The sequence below is a fragment of the Arachis hypogaea genome, chromosome 7 (genome assembly GCF_003086295.3).
Source record: "Arachis hypogaea cultivar Tifrunner chromosome 7, arahy.Tifrunner.gnm2.J5K5, whole genome shotgun sequence".
Taxonomy (NCBI): domain Eukaryota; kingdom Viridiplantae; phylum Streptophyta; class Magnoliopsida; order Fabales; family Fabaceae; genus Arachis; species Arachis hypogaea.
In genome coordinates this window covers 28,355,374-28,376,326 of record NC_092042.1, presented here as the reverse complement: position 1 = coordinate 28,376,326, position 20,953 = coordinate 28,355,374, and positions in this window count along the sequence as shown.

Below are 20,953 nucleotides of genomic sequence, written 5' to 3'. Positions count from 1 at the left end.
CTAGCTGTTGGGCGTTTAACGCCCAGTCTGGCACCATTCTGGGCGTTTAACGCCAGAAAAGGGCAAGAAGCTGGCGTTAAACGCCAGAAATGGGCACCAGCCCGGCGTTTAACGCCAGAATTGGCCAGAAATGCATTTTTGCATGCCATTTGGTGCAGGGATGACTTTTCCTTGACACCTCAGGATCTGTGGACCCCATAGGATCCCCACCTACCCCACCACTCTCTCTCTTCTTCACCCATTCACCAATCACCTCAACACCTCTTCCCCAAAAACCCTTCACCTATCAAATCCCATCTTTCTCTTTACCACTCACATCCATCCTTCATAAAACCCCACCTACCTCACCATTCAAATTCAAATCACTTTCCCACCCAAACCCACCCATACATAGCCGAACATCACCCTTCCCCCTCTCCTATATAAACCCATCTTCACTCCTTCATTTTCACACAACCTAAACACTACTTCTTCCCCTTTTTGGCCGAACACAACGCCATTCCCTTCTCCCCTATTTCTTCTTCTTCTACTCTCTTCTTTCTTCTTTTGCTTGAGGACGAGCAAACCTTTTAAGTTTGGTGAGGTAAAAGCATTGCTTTTTGTTTTTCCATAACCATTTATGGCATCCAAGGCCAGAGAAACCTCTAGAAAGAGGAAAGGGAAGGCAAAAGCTTCTACCTCCGAGTCATGGGAGATGGAGAGATTCATCCCAAGGGTGCATCAAGACCACTTCTACGAAGTTGTGGCCTTGAAGAAGGTGATCCCCGAGGTCCCTTTTTCACTCAAAAAGAGTGAATATCCAAAGATCCGACATGAGATCCGAAGAAGAGGTTGGGAAGTTCTTACCAACCCCATTCAACAAGTCGGAATCTTAATGGTTCAAGAGTTCTATGCTAATGCATGGATCACCAAGAACCATGATCAAAGTGTGAACCCGGATCCAAAGAATTGGCTTACTATGGTTCGGAGAAAATACTTGGATTTTAGTCCGGAAAATGTCATTCAACTTGCCCATGATGCAAGGAGATGAACATCCTTACACTAGAAGGGTCAACTTTGATCAAAGGTTGGACCAAGTCCTCACAATCATTTGTGAAGAGGGCGCCCAATGGAAGAGATATTCAAGAGGGAAGCCGGTTCAATTGAGAAGGCATGACCTCAAGCCCGTGGCTAGGGGATGGTTGGAGTTTATCCAACGCTCAATCATTCCCACTAGCAACCGGTCCGAAGTTACCATAGACCGGGCTATCATGATTCATAGCATCATGATTGGAGAAGAAATAGAAGTTCATGAGGTTATATCCCAAGAACTGTATAAGGTGGCGGACAAGTCTTCTACCTTGGCAAGGTTAGCCTTCCTCATCTCATTTGTCACCTCTGTTATTCAGTTGGAGTTGACATAGAGGGAGACATTCCCATTGATGAGGACAAGCCCATCACTAAGAAGAGGATGGAGCACACAAGAGACCCCACTCATCATGAGATCCCTGAGATTCCTTAAGGGATGCACTTTCCTCCACAAAACTATTGGGAGCAACTAAACACCTCCCTAAGAGAATTGAGTTCCAACATGGGACAACTAAGGATGGAGCATCAAGAACACTCCATCATCCTCCATGAAATTAGAGAAGATCAAAGAATCATGAGAGAGGAGCAACAAAGACAAGGAAGAGATATTGAGGAGCTCAAGCACTCCATAGGATCTTCAAGAGGAAGAAAGAGCCGCCATCACTAAGGTGGACCCGTTCTTTAATTTCCTTGTTCTTTATTTTTCTGTTTTTCGAAAATTATGCTTATATTTAGCTATGTTTGTGTCTTGTGATCATTAGTGTCTTAGTGTCTATGCCTTAAAGTTATGAATATCCTATGAATCCATCACCTTTCTTAAATGAAAAATGTTCTTAATTGAAAAAGAGAAGAATTGCATGAATTTTGAATTTCATAACAGTTTAATTATTTTGATGTGGTGGCAATACTTTTGTTTTCTGAATGTATGCTTAAACAGTGCATATGTCTTTTGAATTTGTGGTTCATAAATGTTGGCTCTTGAAAGAATGATGAAAAAGGAGACATGTTACTGAGGATCTGAAAAATAATTAAAATGATTCTTGAAGTAAGAAAAAGTAGTGATTCAAAAAAAAACGAAAAAAAAGAAAAAAGAGGGAGAAAACGAAAAAGAAAGAAAAAGAAAGAAATAAAGTTGTGATCCAAGGCAAAAAGAGTGTGCTTAAGAACCCTGGACACCTCTAATTGGGGACTCTAGCAAAGCTGAGTCACAATCTGAAAAGGTTCACCCAATTATGTGTCTGTGGCATGTATGTATCCGGTGGTAATACTGGAAGACAGAGTGCTTTGGGCCACGGCCAAGACTCAATAAGTAGCTATGTTCAAGAATCATCATACTTAACTAGGAGAATCAATGACACTATCTGGATTCTGAGTTCCTAAAGAAGCCAATCATTCTGAATTTCAAAGGATAGAGTGAGATGCCAAAACTGTTCAGAGGCAAAAAGCTAAAAGCCCCGCTCATCTAATTGATACTGATCTTCATAGATGTTTTTGGAATTCATTGCATATTCTCTTCTTTTTATCTTATTTGATTTTCAGTTACTTGAGGACAAGCAACAATTTAAGTTTGGTGTTGTGATGAGCGGATAATTTATACGCTTTTTGGCATTGTTTTTAGTATGTTTTTAGTATGATCTAGTTAGTTTTTAGTATATTTTTATTAGTTTTTAGTTAAAATTCACTTTTCTGGACTTTACTATGAGTTTGTGTGTTTTTCTGTGATTTCAGGTATTTTCTGGCTGAAATTGAAGGACCTGAGCAAAAATCTGATTCAGAGACTGAAAAGGACTGCAGATGCTGTTGGATTCTGACCTCCCTGCACTCGAAGTAGATTTTCTGGAGCTACAGAGGCCCAATTGGTGCGCTCTTAACGGCGTTGGAAAGTAGACATTCTGGGATTTCCAGCAATATATGATAGTCCATACTTTGCCCAAGATTTGATGGCCCAAACCGGCATTCAAAGTCACCCTCAGGAATTCCAGCGTTAAACGCCGGAACTGGCACAAGAATGGGAGTTAAACGCCCAAACTGGCACCAAAGCTAGCGTTTAACTCCAAGAAGAGTCTCTACACGAAAATGCTTCATTGCTCAGCCCAAGCACACACCAAGTGGGCCCGGAAGTGGATTTTTATGTCATTTACTCATCTCTGTAAACTTTAGGATACTAGTTCTCTATAAGTAGGACCTTTTGCTATTGTATTTTCATCTTGGTAGTTATCTTTGTTCTGATGCTATCTTAGATCATTGGGAGGCTGGCCATTCGGCCATGCCTAGACCTTGTTCTTATGTATTTTCAACGGTGGAGTTTCTACACACCATAGATTAAGGTGTGGAGCTCTGCTGTACCTCGAGTATTAATGCAATTACTACTGTTCTTCTATTCAATTCTGCTTGTTCTTGTTCTAAGATATCACTTGTTCTTCAACTTGATGAATGTCATGATCTGTGACACTCATCATCATTCTCACCTATGAACGTGTGACTGACAACCACCTCCGTTCTACCTTCGATTGGGTGAATATCTCTTGGATTCCTGATACACGATGCATGGTTGATCGCCTGACAAACGAGTGCTCGCCTGACAACCGAGCCATCCATTCCGTGAGATCAGAGTCTTCGTGGCATAGGCTAGAACTGATGGCGGCATTCAAGAGAATCCGGAAGGTCTAACCTTGTCTGTGGTATTCTGAGTAGGATTCAATGATTGAATGACTGTGACGTGCTTCAAACTCCTGAAGGCGGGGCGTTAGTGACAGACGCAAAAGAATCACTGGATTCTATTCCGGCCTGATCGAGAACCGACAGATGGATAGCCGTGCCGTGATAGGGTGCGTTGAACATTTCCACTGAGAGGATGGGAGGTAGCCACTGACAACGGTGAAACCCTTGCATAAGCTTGCCATGGAAAGGAGTAAGAAGGATTGGATGAAGACAGTAGGAAAGCAGAGAGACGGAAGGGACCAGCATCTTCATGCGCTTATCTGAAATTCCCACCAATGAACTGCATAAGTATCTCTATCTTTATCTTTATGTTTTATTCGTATATCACCATACCCATTTGAGTTTGCCTGACTAAGATTTACAAGGTGACTATAGCTTGCTTCATACCAACAATCTCTGTGGAATCGACCCTTACTCGCGTAAGGTTTATTACTTGGACGACCCAGTACACTTGCTGGTTAGTTGTGTGAAGTTGTAGTGATCACAATTTCGCGCACCACAGCTCCAATGGTTTCTTAGTTGAGACATCTTCCTTGAGTTTAAAAGAGGTTTTTGTTTGTTTACCCATTTGACAAGCATCATAAGTGATGTCCTTATCAAATTTAATATTAGGAAGACCTCTCACTAAGCCCTTTTTAACAAGCTTAGAGATTTGGAACATACTAGCATGTCCTAATCTCTCATGCCACATCCATTTTTCAGATTCCATTAAAGAAAAATAAGTCACATTTGAACTTTAAGATCATCTAGTGTGAGACCATAAACATTATCAATTCTTTTGGCAACAAATAAAACAACCCCTGTTTTTTCATTAATGACCCTACAATAAGATTTTCTAAAAGTTATAGCATATCCAAGGTCACACAATTGACTTATGCTCAAAAGATTATACTTTAACCCGTCAACCAAAAAGACACCATCAATGCAAGTAGAAAAATCTTTGCCAACCTTACCAATGGCAATTATTTTACCTTTACCATTATCTCCAAAAGTGACAAATCCTCCATCATACTTGTTGAGTTTAATGAAAAAAGTATCATTTTCAGTCATATGCCTTGAACATCCACTATCAAGATACCACATGTCCAATTTCTTCTTGGATGTATGACAAACCTGCATGTTCTTCAACTAACCTTGGGTATCTAAATCCATTTGGATCCTTTGATGTGAAATTTTCTTGGTTGCCTAAGAGCATTAAAATTATGAACAACTTTATATAATTTATTATCATTACCAAAACACCTTAGAAAGATGAAGCATTGTTGAGGATCATGACCTTTTCTATTGCACTTGTAGCAATGGTTCTTGCTCACTAATTTTTTAGGTTTGCTGAAAATTTTTTGTTTGAAAATCTTGGAAGAGGAAGCTTTAGATTTTTTAACATTTTGTTTGAAAACAACCTTACTTTCCTCTTTGAATCCAAGTCCATATTTTTCATCACCAAAACTTTGACAAGCAAGTAATTTATCAAGATTTTGGGAAACTTGAACAAATTTTGCTAAGTATTTATTCACGTTTTTAATTTGTTCATTCAGCTCTTTATTTTCAGCAATCAAATTAGTGGTCGCAGTGACTGTATGTTTGAGTTTGAATTTGTTTAATTCAGCTCTTAAAACCTTGTTTTCTTATTTTAAAGAATTTTCATCACAAGCTTCGGTTGCCTTAACTTTTTCCAATAAAAAATCATTTTCAGCTCTCAATGCCTAATTATCTTTCTTGCACTTAACATACTTATCTAAGAGTTTCTTAGAATTCACAGTAATGTCTTTGATAATGTAGTGCAATTCATCAATAGATAGGTCAGAGAGATCACCCTCATCTTCATCATCGTGATCAGCCATCAAGCATAGTTGAGATTCTTAATCTGAGACTTCAGAACTGGTGTCATTCTCCAAGTCTTTCCATGTTTCCATCATCACTTTCTTTTTGTCCTTCTTCGATTTTTCGCCTTTCTTTAACTGAGGACAATCTGACTTGAAGTGATCTGGTTCCTTGTAGTGGTGGCATGTGAACTTGACTTGATCCTTCTTGAAGTCTTTGGATGAAGAGCTTCCTTTGTCTTTTTTTTGAATCTCAATAATCTTCTCATTTTTCTTGCAAAGAGCACCATTTCTTCATCCGAGAAACTGTCATCATATTCCTCTTCTTTGGCTGTCATTTTTTATTTCAGTGCTACACTTTTCTTTTTGTCATCTTTGTCTTGAGACATGTGAGTGGTCTCATAGGCCAGTAGCTTGCCTCTTAACTCATCATATGTGATTTTGATCAAATCATTTCTTTCAGAGATGGCTGTGCTTTTTACTTTCCACTTCTTCGTAAGACTCCTTAAGATTTTTCTCACCAAGGTTTCTTTGGAATAGCTCTTTCCCAGGGCATCCAGATTGTTGATGATTATTGAGAACCTTTCAAACATTTTATCGATGCAATCTTCCTTCTTCGTGTTGAACATTTCATACTCCTTCATCAGCATATCAATTCTGGTCTCCCTCACTTGTTTGGTGCCTTCATGGGTGAGTCTGAACTTGTCCCATATTTCTTTAGCCATCTTGCACCTTGACACTTTTCTGTATTCTTTAAAACTTATTGCGCAGTGCATCAGGTTGATTGCCTTTGTATTGAGTTCAACCTTCTTCTTTTCTTCCTTTGTCCACTCATTGTCTTCTTTTGCCACAACTTCTCCATCAGCGTTTTACTTAGTTGGGACGTTTGGTCTATTGAGAATAATCTTCTAAATGTTGTAGTCGATTGACTGCACAAAATTTCTCATTCTCTCTTTCCAGTAGGAATAGTTGCTGCCATTGAAGTATGGAGGTCTGTTATTCGACTGCCCTTTAGTGGGCGTGAACGCCATGATGTTAGGATCCATATTGTTGGCCATGAATCTTTACTCCAAGTTGTGAAGTTTGACTCCTTGAGACCTTGCTCCTGATACCAATTGATGGAACTGATTGAACTTGAGAAGGGAGGGTTGAATCAAGTTTGCTCAAAATTAACTTTTCAAGCTCTGTTTTTGCAGAAGCTAAAAATGTAGGAGATTTTTTCATTTTGTCTCATGTGCAAAACATAAATAGAGAAGGGAAGAAGAGAAAGAGGTCAGCATGTGTCCTAGTTCGGATTCTAAGCGCCATGAATCCTACGTCTAGTTTCCACCACAACCATGGTGGAATTTTCACTATAATCCACTGATTTCAATCACCAATACTATTGAATTACAACTAATTCAACTAGTATCTACCACTAAGCTTTCTTCACCAAAGCTCAGCAACCTAAAGTGTTGTCCTAACTTAAAAAGGGGAATCTACTTAGATTCAAACTTACCAAGTGCTAACCCAACTTGGCAAGGAGAACTAATCCTAGTTCAATGAGTCAAATACACAGAATGTCAGTGGCACTTTAGTGCATTACTCTTGCCTTTTCTCTCATGACATTTTCAACTCACATATTTAGCCTTTTCTTAATACAAAGGAAGACACAAGATAGGCATAACAAATAAAATCATAAATGAAGCTCTAGTAGAAAAAAAGATTTCAGCTCAAATATGTTGAGAAGATGCTCCTGAATTTGCTCTCTTTTTCTTGTCTTGAACTGTTGAAATGAGGTTGGTTTTATATCTTCAGCTTGCTCTCTAATTTGCCTCTTCCATTTCCTTGTCTCAGCTATCTGTTGGAGCTGTCTCTGCTGGCATGCAGTTCTTGCTCATCCTGCTCTACTAACACTGCTTGTTGGAAGGTCTGATCCCCAACCTCTGTTGTCTTTGGAGCTGCGTTCTTCCTTGGCATGCAAAGCACTTCCATATTTGAGCCATTCCAACTGTTGTCCATAACTCTGCATTTTTGTTTTTCTCTTCCAAATTTTACTTGTGATCTCCTACATTTTGATTTGCTGATGTCCTTTGTAATGAGAGTGTCCCCAACTGTCCTTGTTTTTGTCTTAGTGTTACAGCTGTCCTTGTGTAATACCAAATGTCCTTTTTGCTTTTTCTTCTTTTTGTTCCCACCATTTGTATTCGATGCTCTCTCTCTTGGCTCATGTACTGATTTGTTGCTTATTAGCAAGTAATGGGCTTAAGTATTAGAGTTGTAACACCTTAAGTTGCTAAAGTAATACTGACTTGGGCTGAAGCAACATATAAATGGGCCTACATCACTTAGCACACACATTAATCTAACTTGAACTTTCACCCCAAATAATTTTTGTCATCATATATATAAAACTCAATATTAAACTTAGCTCAACATGTGTAATCACTGAAAACTCATCCTGCTTTCTTATTTTGTAGTGCATGTTTTGTTAATATCTTTGTTCCATGTGTTCTGATATGGACTTGAGTGTTTTTGGAGTTCTGTTTTGTTCTATGGAGTTTGTGAAAAATAAGAATCTCATTTTCTGACTTGAGATTTGTGAAGATACAAGTGTCAAAATATCTCTTTTTGGTAAACAATCAAGTTTTATACTTCTGTTAGCTACTTTATAATTTGCAAAGTATAAATAAATATAATTACTAATTAGTCTTATTATAGTACTTGGTACTAACTAGCCTTGTATTGTTGATTTTTTGTTTCAAACTAGTCTCGTGAGTATTTTCATTTTTCAAAAACATAAGAAAAACAAAGTTTGTGCCGTGCAATAACATCTCCGGACCACTTTGACATTTTCAATTTATGTTAATGAAGTGGGAATTGAGAAATGTAGAATCATAGGCTTGTTGTATTTTATGAATTTTATGTTCAATGAACAAAAACCATTATCATTCCAATGCTCTCTGCTTGATCAAAAAAAAAAAAAACAAGAAGAGTAAAAGAAATGAACACCATGAGCTATAGTATAATTAAGGGCGATTTCAAAAAAAAATGAAAAGTTAGCCACTCTTTAAAGGTCTTTGATGAATCATGGGCTATAGTACAGTTTAAAGAGAATGATGAAATGTATGTGAAATATTTTTGTTTTTGCCAAAATTAATCAACTAATCCAGTACAAACTTAACAAGATTAGATTACATCGGTTAGATTTATATAGAAAAACCAATCTAGTTGTTGCTTGGCTTTACAAAATTTGACATTTTAGGAGATTGAGTAGCAGAATTAGAACAAATACCTGCTATTTATTATGTCTCATTTCTCTGAGACCATCTCCGTAGGAAACTCATCACAGTTCCTGTTTATGGCCTACATGTCATAAAAAGTAACTCCACATCAGCTTTTACGTCATAAACAGTAAATAGGAACTCAAAGCATCTCTCTCTTCTCTATTAGGAGGAACTAACTTTAGTCCCTATTATGGTCCCACTTAATTAATTAATTAAAATACTTAAAATAAATGTAATTAATTTTTTTAATAATATAATTTAAATTTATAAATTTAAAATAATTTGCTATTAAAAGATATTAATATTAAATAAATTCATATATAACAATGATACACAATATATAATTCGGGATTACACTAATTTGTAAAATTACTTAATACAAAGAAAAACATAATTAAACTCTATAGTTGACAACAAGCATTGTGAAATTGCCATATGTGTTCAATCAAGTCCTCTTTCAATTGTCTATGCTGCTGCCTATTTCGAAGTTGGGCATTTCTTTGGAGAAATTGATGGTATAGTGCAAAATCTTCTTCTCCAAACTGAGGTTGTGATAAGTCATTTTCGACATCATCATACTCTAAGCCTTGAGCAAAATTTCCTACATAAGTGTCTCTTTCATCCTCAACAATCATATTATGCAATATAATATAAGCTCTCATTATGTTGGCAAATTTCTTCTTTTCCCAAAAGCGAGCTGGACCACGTATAATTGCAAGGCGTGCTTGCAACACTCCAAATGCTTGCTCCACATCTTTTCTTTGCCCTTCTTGGTATTGTGCAAATAACTTGTGTTTCTCTCCTTGTGGCTTTGAGATTGATTTGACAAATGTGGCCCATTCAGGATAAATACTGTCTGCTAAATAGTATCCCGTAATATAATTGTTACCATTAATAGTATAATTTACCTCCGGAGAACGGTCATTTAGAATATCATCGAATATTGGAGAATGATCTAACACGTTGATATCGTTATTTGAACCAGAAACTCCAAAGAATGCATGCTATATCCAAAGGTCTGAAGATGCTATAACCTCAAGTACTATGGTTGCAACCCCATGATAACCACTCATGTACAAATCTTTCCACGCCTTTGGACAATTTTTCCATTGCCAATGCATGCAGTCAATGCTACCCAACATGCCAGGAAAGCCACGACCCTCCGCCATTTGTAGCAGGCGTCGAACGTCATCTGGATTTGGTTTTCGCAAGTATTCATCCTCGAATACCGAAATGAAACCTTCAACAAATTTTTCCAAGAATTTAATTGTAGTGCTCTCACCTATGCGCACATAATCATCAAGAGCATCAGCTGCTACGCCATATGCTAACATCCGTATCGCAGCGGTACATTTTTGGAATGGTGACAAACCTCTTCTTCCAGTTGCATCAACTATCTGTTGGAAATACAGATAGCCATTTGAGAGAGCATTTACTATCTAAAGGAACACATGTCTTCTCATTTGAAATCTCCGTCGGAAAATGTCAGCATTATACACCGGTTCATCTGCGAAGTAATATTGGAAAAGGCGATCATGTCCTGCTTCTCGATTTCTGTTGATCCATCTACGAGGAGTTGGGATAGAGCTTCTATCGATATCTTCTTCTTCTGAATCTTCAAGTAAACACTCATCGATCCAATTATCTATGAATGTGTTATATTGCCGTCTTCTTTTGCCATACAAAGCCTCATTAAACATATCATCAAAATTTCTAGCCATATCTAGAAATGTAATTTTTAGTTCTCTTTCGAGGTGAGAAAGAAGAGTTGAAGTGGAGTTGCAGAGTCCTTGATAGTTGATATTTATAAGTGTGTCTGCAATAAGTACCTACTCCTCAACGACTACTTAACAGCTAGTTTTGCAACGGTCACTTTCATGAACAAATAAATAAAACAAATTACATCACATACCAGTAATATGCAATAAAAATAATAACATACTACATAACTCTACGAATATAAGGAACCATTAAGTAAACCACTTGGCGATTATTTTCTCATATGCAATCTCATGAAGAACTCGTCATTTTTCACTCATTGTAGACGTGTCAGCATTAGGTATTTGCATATCCATTTCCCTTTCCCTTTCCTTGGCCATCCTTTCCATTTTCCTTTCTTTTGCATTTATCTCCATTTCTTTAATATACCTCTGAGTTTGTAATTCTTGTTCTTTTATTGCGGCTTGAATTTGTAACTCATTCTTTTTTATTGCCATAATCTTTGCTCTATGTTCCCTCTCCTCTTCTCTTTCTTTTTCCCTATCTATTAGTTCCTTTTCTCTAACATTCTTAATATCTTCCATGAGAGATAATTTTTTAACAACCGATGATTTCTTTTCGCTAAAATCTTCAGACATTTGTGCTTTTCCCTTACCTTTTTGCTTGCTCTTCTTTGATCCTTGTGGGTGAACGGGAGAGTCCACACCGGGTTCGTCAGCCAACGGTATTTCTAGGTTTGATGAGGATGAGTATGCTCCCGTTGCACTAACCTTGGTTCTCTTCGAGCCGCCACTCTGTATAGGTAGTTGGCTTCTCCATTTTTGCTCCAACTGAAGCATGTTCCAATGCCTCTCAAAAGTGAATTTTTGACCGTAATTTATGGAATAAATTTTATAGGCCAACTCCTTTATATCATCAGCGTTTGAACCACTCCTTATGTTTCGACTAGCTTGATCGTAGCAACCAGCAAATTGTGCAACAGCCTTGTTGATCTTATACCATCGTTTCTTACATGCAACAACCCCCCTTGTCATGTAAGAGCAAAATTTTACATAGTAGCTATGAATTTGACTCCAAAATATTTTTTCCTTTTGATTGGTACCAACTATAGGGTCAGTTGAAACATTTAACTATGCACTGATCAGCATCTCATCCTCTTTCCAATGCCAATGTTGAATAGTATCTTGCCTCTGATCTTCAATATCATCATCATTGAGGTCGATAGCATCTAATCCACGAGGGTTGGCAAATTCTGAATATTATGAATTTGGACTAGATTGTATAGGAGTTTGAGAGGATGGGTTAGAAGAGCCACCAACACTAGATGAGTTATGTCTGGATGCACTAAATTGAGTTGGAAATAGCAAAGAAGTTGGAGTAATATTTCCGATAGAGGGGTTAAATATGGAAGAAAATGGAAAATGTGTTGTTTGTAAATTTTGATTTTACGGTTGGAATATAGGAAATTGATTATTATAAGGAGCTTGAAAATTGAAATTAGAAAGATTTTGTGGATTTGGATTTTGAAATGTATTCGGTAGTGTGAAATTTTGATTTGGAACTTGAGAGTTTGCGGTTTGAGATTGTTGGGTATTTGGAATTTGAGAAAAGTTTTGTAAGTAATTGAAGAAAAAGTTTAGTTGGTTTGTGTTCCGAGGGTTACCTGAAACTGTAGGTCGATCTCGGACGAGATCTTCTGTGCTGGTCGGAGCCAACATGTCCGGCAGGTGTGTAGCAGCCAGAGCTGGTGTGTCCGACGTGTTGGACTTGGCGGTGCTGCTGATCCTTTGTCCCCGGAGGGTGGGGGGTACGTGCAAGGGACTCCGATGCTTAAGTTAGCATGGGTATTAAACAGGTATTGAGTATAATCAGAGTATGAGTTATACCTGGGTGCTCTAGTGTATTTATAATGCTGAGGAGTGACCTCTCTGGAGATAAGATAGTTATCTTATCTTATCTTATCTTATCTTTGAGTGAAGTCATCTTATCTTTAGGGGAACCGCCTTTATCTTTCTGGGCTTTGGCTGCCTTTAGATTGGGCTGTGTTCCTTCATTTTGGGCCTGCTTTGGACTCCTTTGGCGATTTGGCTAAGCTCTTTGAGAAGAGGTCGGGCATTGGCCGAGCTTTTTGAGAAGAGGTCGAATAGTCTGACCTGAAGAGATCGGTCGGTTTGTCGCTAAACATCTCGGGTCGGACAGCTTGACCCAGGGTATGAATAGTGCCCCTGCTTGAGTTCGATCTTTCCATAAGATTGTGCTTTTCAGAGCTTCGATCTCTTTGGAAGTAGTGCTCAAGCATCTGTCTTGCTTGTTTCTTCATTGCTTTGCAATCTTGCAGATTTTCTAGAGGTTTGGTACTTCACAGTCCAACCTCTTTTGAGTGGTAGCGTGGGTTTTCTACCCTTGCCTTCGGGATCACGCCTTGCATTAAGTTTGTGTTGACAACCCTCTGCTTTGGCGAAGTTGTCCTTGCGGCTTGATATCCGGACTTTTAGTGATTTGTCCAATGACTTTTTAGTGTTCTATATAGAACCTTTTTTTAGTCTTGGATGTTGTTCGTAGCCCTGTTTGAAATTGTGCCTTCTTTGAGTGGAGTTGTATCCCTTTTGGCTAAGCACATTTGAGCCTTAAGTTGTTTCTCAACCTTTTGGCTTGTTCTTTTTTGAGATTGTACTTGTGCCTCTTCTTAGCTGACGTCGACCTGTACGACTTTGCCCCTGCTTGAGTTCGGACTTTTCTGTGAGACCGTGCTTTCAGAGTTTCGATCTCTTCGGGGAAGTCGTGCTCAAGCATCCTGACTTTGGTCGATCTTTGAGTAGTTTCTCCTTGTGTGAGTCTGGTATTGCCCCTTTTACTTTGTTGAGGGGACTTTTCAGCCTTCTTCCGACTTGTTTGTTCGGGCTTTTTAGTCATAATCCAACAACTTTTTAGGTAGTGTTCCGATGGGGAACCTTTTTATAGTTTGTTTGGATGACTTTTTAGCTCTGTCTTTGAGGCTATGCTTTTCGCTTTTTAAGTAGTATCTTTTTTCAAGACTTCGTACCTTTTAGCAAAACATTCCTGGCCTTCCTCTGGCCGTTTGCGAGATGTCTTTGTCCGTTTTTGTGGATCTTTGTAGAGTGTCAGTACTTTGTTGTCCGACCTCTTTTGATCACTTCTGATTTTGTCCACTTTCTGCTTGGTCGAGGTGGTCCTTGGGGCTAATTTGTCCGACGACCTTTTAGTGTTTTCGTAGAACACTTTTTAGTCATTCTGAGCAATTTTGATAGCCTTGTCGTGGAGCCGTGGCATTTTGGGCGGAGCTATGTCCATTTTAGCGCACGTTTTTCGTTGGTCTGACTTCTTCTTGTCAGTCCAAGCTGTAGCTTTCGTTGGTCTGACTTCTTCTTGTCAGTCCAAGCTGTAGCTTTCGTTGGTCCGACTTCTTCTTGTCGGTCCAAGCTGTAGCTTTCATTGGTCCGACTTCTTCTTGTCGGTCCAAGCTGTTGCTTTTGTTTGGTCCGACTTCTTCTTGTCGGTCTCTTCTGAGTTATGTCTGTAATCCTCTTTCTTGGACCTTGTTCAAGTGTCTTTCAGGGATTACTTTTATAACTTTTGTCGCTTGGGCCGACTTTGTCATGTCGGGTCCTCCTAAGTTATTTCTGTAATCCTTTTTCTTGGACCTTGTTCAAGTCTCTTTCAGGGATTACTTTTATAACTTTTGTCGTTTGGGCCGACTTTGTCATGTCGGGCTCTTCTAAGTTATATCTGTAATCCTCTTTCTTGGACCTTGTTCAGGTCTCTTTCAGGGATTACTTTTATAACTTTTTTTGTAGGAGACCGACTTCGTTAGGTTGATCTCTTCTAAGTTATTTTTGTAATACTCTTTCTTGGACCTTTGTTAGGTCTCTTTCAGGGATTACTTTTATAACTTGTCTTGTAGGAGACCGACTTCGTTAGGTCGATCTCTTCTAAGTTATAGCAATTCCTCTTTAATAGGGTTGGCCATACCTCTTTCCAGGGATTTGCTGATAACTTGGGTTGACTTGGTCTGACTTTTTAGTGTCGGCCAGTCTTTTTAAGTTATTATATAGCAATCTATAAGACCTCGTCAGGTTCTTTTTGGGATCACTTTCGATAACTTCTTGCATTATTCTGTGTTCATCTTTGCCGATTTGTAGATGGTGGTTGGTGGACGAAATTGTGATCACTTGTTCTTTCTATTTGTAGGATGTTTACTCTGATGACATTGTTTATTTTCACAACTCCGTTCAACTAACCAGCAAGTGTACTGGGTCGTCCAAGTAATAAACCTTACGTGAGTAAGGGTCGAATCCACAGAGATTGTTGGTATGAAGCAAGCTATGGTCACCTTGTAAATCTCAGTCAGGCAGATTAAAATAGTTTATGGGTTTTTCGAAAATAGAAATAAAGGATAGAAATAAAAGGGATAGAACACTTATGCAGATTCATTGGTGGGAATTTCAGATAAGCGGATGGAGATGCTGTAGAGCTCTCGGACGCCTGCTCTCCTACTCCTTCTACTCAATCCTTCTTACTCCTTTCCATGGCAAGCTTTGTATAGGGGTTCACCATTAACTGTGGCTACTTTCATTCCTCACGGGGAAATATCCTGTGCGGCTGTCACTCGCACAGCTAACCAGTCTGGAGGCATCACCCATGGCTGATGGCTACATCCCATCCTCGCAGTGAAAACTATGCTAACGCACTCTGTCACAGTACGGCTAATCACCGGTTGGTTCCCGCTCCTACTGGAATAGAATCCCTCTTTTGCGTCTGTCACCAACGCCCAGCAGGTTAAAGTTTGAAGCACGTCACGGTCACTCATTACCGGAATCCTACTCGGAACACCACAGACAAGGTTGGACTTTCCGGATTCCCAGGATCCTACTCGGAATACCACAGACAAGGTGAGACTTTCCGGATCCTCATAAATGCCGCCATCTATCTAGCTTATACCACGAAGATTCTGTTGGGGAATCTAAGAGATACGCATTCAAGCTCGGTTGCATGTAGAACGAAAGTGGTTGTCAATCACGCGCGTTCATAAGTGAGAATGATAATGAGGGTAATTTGACTCATAGCATTCATCATGTTCTTGGGTACGAATGAATATCTTGGAATAAGAATAAAAGAGATTTGAATAAAAGAAAATAGAATTTCATTAATACTTGAGGTACAGCAGAGCTCCACACCCTTAATCTATGGTGTGCAGAAACTCCACCGTTGAAAATACATAAGCAAAAGAGGTTCAGGCATGGCCAAATGGCCAGCCCTCTCCATGATCAAGTGACCGAATAATGAAAGACTTAAAGTGGTCAAAAGGTATCTAATACAATAGATAAATGTTCTTTTTATACTAGACTAGCTCCTAGGGTTTACATGAGTAAGTAATTGATGCATAAATCCACTTCTGGGGCCCACTTGGTGTATGCTTGGGCTGAGCTTGATTATTCCACGAGCTAAGGCATTTCTTGGCATTAAACTTTGAGTTATGACGTGTTTTGGGCGTTTAACTCTGGATCATGACGTTTTTCTGGCGTTTAACTCCAGACAGCAGCGTGTACTTGGCGTTTAACGCCAAGTTACGTCGTCATTCTTCGAATAAAGTATAAACTATTATATATTGCTGGAAGGCCCTGGATGTCTACTTTCCAACGCCATTGAGAGCGCGCCAATTGGAGTTCTGTAGCTCCAGAAAATCCATTTCGAGTACAGGGAGGTCAGATTCCAATAGCATCAGCAGTCCTTTTGTCAGCCTTCTTCAGAGTTTAGCTCAAATCCCTCAATTTCAGTCAGAATTTACCTGAAATCACAGAAAAACACACAAACTCATAGTAAAGTCCAGAAATGGGAATTTAACATAAAAACTAATGAAAACATCCCTAAAAGTAGCTTAAACTTACTAAAAACTATATAAAAACAATGCCAAAAAGCGTATAAATTATCCGCTCATCACAACACCAAACTTAAATTGTTGCTTGTCCCCAAGCAACTGAAAATCAAATAGGATAAAAAGAAGAGAATATACTATAAAGTCCAAAATATCAATGAATATTAATTTAATTACATGAGCGGGACTTGTAGCTTTTTGCTTCTGAACAGTTTTGGCATCTCACTTTTTCCTTTGAAGTTTAGAGTGATTGGCTTCTTTAGGAACTTAGAATTTCAGATAGTGTTATTGACTCTCCTAGTTAAGCATGTTGATTCTTGAACACAGCTACTTATGAGTCTTGGCTGTGGCCCTAAGCACTTTGTCTTCCAGTATTACCACCGGATACACAAATGCCACAGACACATAACTGGGTGAACCTTTTCAGATTGTGACTCAGCTTTGCTAAAGTCCCCAGTTAATGGTGTCCAGAGCTCTTAAGCACACTCTTTAGCTTTGGATCACGACTTTAACCATTCAGTCTCAAGCTTTTCACTTGGACCTTCATGACACAAGCACATGGTTAGGGACAGCTTGATTTTAGCCGCTTAGGCCTGGATTTTTAATTTTCTTGGGCCCTCCTATCCATTAATGCTCAAAGCCTTGGATCCTTGCTTTAAAATTTTTGCCACTTTTTTTTTTCTTTGCTTTTTCTTGCTTCAAGAATCAATTTCATGATGTCTTTCAGATCATCAATAACATTTCTCTTTGTTCATCATTCTTTCAAGAGCCAACAATTTTAACACTCATAGACAACAAGATCAAAAATATGCACTGTTCATTCATTCATTCAGAAAACAAAAATTATTGCCACCACATCAATATAATTAAATTAAATTCACTAATAATTTCGAAAATTATGTACTTCTTGTTCTTTTGAATTAAAACATTTTTCTTTTAAGAGAGGTGAAAGACTAATGGATTTTATTCATAGCTTTAAGGCATGGTTACACACTAATGATCATGAAGTAGAGACACAAAAACATAGATAAACATAACACTTAAAAACCGAAAACAGAAAGAAAATAAAGAACAAGGAATGAATCCACCTCTAGTGGCGTCTTCTTCTTGAAGGACCAATGATGTTCTTCAACTCTTCTATGTCCCTTCCTTGCCTTTGTTGCTCCTCCCTCATTGCTCTTTGATCTTCTCTTATTTCTTGGAGAGTGAGGGCGTGTTCATGATGTTCCACCCTTAGTTGTTCCACATTATGGCTCAAGTCTTCTAAGGAGGTACTGAGTTGCTCCCAATAGTTGTTGGGAGGAAAGTGCATTCCATGAGGCATTTGTTGATGATGAACTTCCTCATGTTCTCCTTGGGGGCCGTGAGGAACTTCCCTTGTTTGCTCCATCCTTTTCTTGGTGATGGGCTTGTCTTCTTCAATGGAGACATCTCCATCTATGATAACTCCGGCTGAATAACATAGATGGCATATGAGGTGGGGGAAGGCTAGCCGTGCCAAGTATGAAGGCTTGTCAGCTATTTTGTAGAGTTCATTAGAGATGACTTCATGAACCTCTACTTCCTCTCCAATCATGATGTTATGAATCATGATGGCCCGATCCACAGTAACTTCAGATCGGTTGCTTGTAGGGATGATGGATCTTTGGATGAACTCCAACCATCCTCTAGCTACAGGCTTGAGGTCCAGTCTTCTTAGTTGGACCGGTTTGCCTTTGGAGTCTACTCTCCATTGGGCGCCTTCCACACAAATGTCCATTAGGACTTGGTCCAATCTTTGATTGAAGTTGACCCTTCTTGTGTAGGGGCATTCATCACCTTGCATCATGGGTAGATGAAACGCTAACCTCACATTTTCCGGACTGAAATCTAAGTATTTCCCCCGAACCATTGTGAGATAGTTCTTTGGATTCGGGTTCATACTTTGATCATGGTTCCTAGTGATCCATGCATTAGCATAGAACTCTTGAACCATCAATATTCCAACTTGTTGTATGGGGTTGGTTATGACTTCCCACCCTCTTCTTTGAATTTCATGTTGGATTTCCGGATACTCATTCTTTTTGAGCTTGAAAGGGACCTCGGGGATCACCTTCTTCTTTGCCACAACATCATAGAAGTGGTCTTGGTGGCTCTTGGAGATGAATCTCTCCTTCTCCCATGACTCGGAAGTGGAAGCTTTTGCTTTTCCTTTTCCTTTTCTTGAGGAAACTCCGGTCTTGGGTGCCATTGATGGTGAATGAAAAATAAAAAGCTTAGGCTTTTTACCACACCAAACTTAAAATTTGCTCGTCCCGAGCAAAAAAAGAAAAGAAGAGTAGAAGAAGAAGAAGAGAATATGGGAAGAGAGGGAGAAGAGGGGTTCGGCTATAGGAGAGAAGAAGGGGTTTGTGTTGTGTGAAAATGAAGAAGAAAGGAGAGGTATTTATAGGGAGAGGGGGGGTTGGGTTTCGGCCATTTTGGGGGGGAAAGGGTGGGAAATTGAATTTGAATGTAATGGAGGTAGGTGGGGTTTATGGGGAAGAGTGGGTTGATGTGAATGGTGAATGGGGTAATTGGGAAGAGGAATTGAGGTGATTGGTGAAGGTTTTTGGGAAGTGTGACATTGAAAATGAGATTTGGAATAGGAGAGTGTGATTAGGATTAAAAGAAAAGGTAGGTGGGGATCCTGTGGGGTCCACAGATCCTGAGGTGGGGATCCTGTGGGGTCCACAGATCCTGAGGTGAAAAGAAATACCATTCCTTCACCCTATAGGCGTGTAAATTGCCTCCATGCACCATTCTGGCGTTCAAACGCCCTTTGGTGCATGTTCTGGGCGTTAAACGCCCATGTAATGCTTGTTTCTGGCGTTGAACGCCAGTTTCAAGCTTGTTTCTGGCGTTCAGCGCCAGATTGTCCTCTGCGTGCGCATCCTGGCGTTAAACGCCAGGATGTTGCTTGTTTTGGGCGTTCAGCGCCAGAAAGATGCTCTGTTCTGGCGTTGAACGCCAGCCAGATGCATCTTCTGGGCGTTGAACGCCGGCCCGTGCGTCCTCCAGGGTGAAAATTTTTTTCTTCTATTTTTGACTCTGTTTTTAATTTTTTTTTTGATTTTTTCGTGACTCCTCATGATCATGTACCTAATTCAACACAAAAATAACACCAAAACAAAATAAAATAAAATTAGATAAATAAAATTGGGTTGCCTCCCAACAAGCGCTTCTTTAATGTCAATAGCTTGACAGTGGCTCTCACGGAGCCACAGAGTGATCAAGTCAATGTTGTCTCCACACCAAACTTAGAGTTTGGATATGGAGTTTGAACACCAAACTTAGAGTTTGGTTGTGGCCTCACAACACCAAACTTAGAGTTTGACTGTGTGGGCTCTTCTTGACTCTGAATTGAGAGAAGCTCTTCATGCTTGCTCTCTTTTGTCACAGAGGGATTTCCATGTGCTTGAAACACAAGGTATTCCCCATTCAATTGAAGGACTAACTCTCCTCTGTTGACATCTATCACAGCTCCTGCTGTGGCTAGGAAAGGTCTTCCTAGGATGATGCATTCATCATCTTCCTTCCTAGTATCTAGGATTATGAAATCAGTAGGGATGTAAAGGCCTTCAACCTTTACTAGCACGTCCTCTACCATTCCATAAGCTTGTCTTATGGATTTGTCTGCCAATTGTAATGAGAACAATGCAGGTTGTACCTCAATGATCCCCAGCTTCTCCATTACAGAGAGTGGCATAAGGTTTATTCCTGACCCAAGATCACATAGAGCTTTTTCAAAGCTCATGGTGCCAATGGTGCAAGGTATTAAAAATTTGCCAGGATCTTGTTTCTTTTGAGGTAGAGTTTCCTGAATCCAAGTTTCCAATTCACTAATGAGCAGGGGAGGTTCACTTTCCCAAGTCTCATTACCAAACAGCTTGGCATTCAGTTTCATGATAGCTCCTAATTATTGAGCAACTTGCTCTTCAGTCACAGCTTCATCCTCTTCAGAGGATGAATATTCTTCAGAGCTCATGAATGGCAGAATGAGATTTAATGGAATCTCTATGGTCTCTGTATGAGCCTCAGATTCCTCAGGATCCTTAATAGGAAACTCCTTCTTGCTTGAGGAACGTCCCAGGAGGTCTTCCTCACCAGGATTTTCGTCCTCCTCCTCCTTGATGCATTCGGCCATGTTGACTAAGTCAATGGCTTTGCACTCTCCTTTTGGATTCTCTTCTGTATTGCTTGGGAGAGTACTGGGAGGAGTTTCAATAACTTTCTTACTCAGCTGGCCTACTTGTGCCTCCAAATTTCTAATGGAGGATCTGGTTTCATTCATGAAACTGAAAGTGGCCTTTGACAGATCAGAGACTATATTAGCTAAATTAGAATTATTTTGTTCAGCATTCTCTGTCTGTTGCTGAGAAGATGATGGATATGGCTTATTATTATTCAGCCTATTGCGTCCACCATTATTAAAGCCTTGTTGAGGC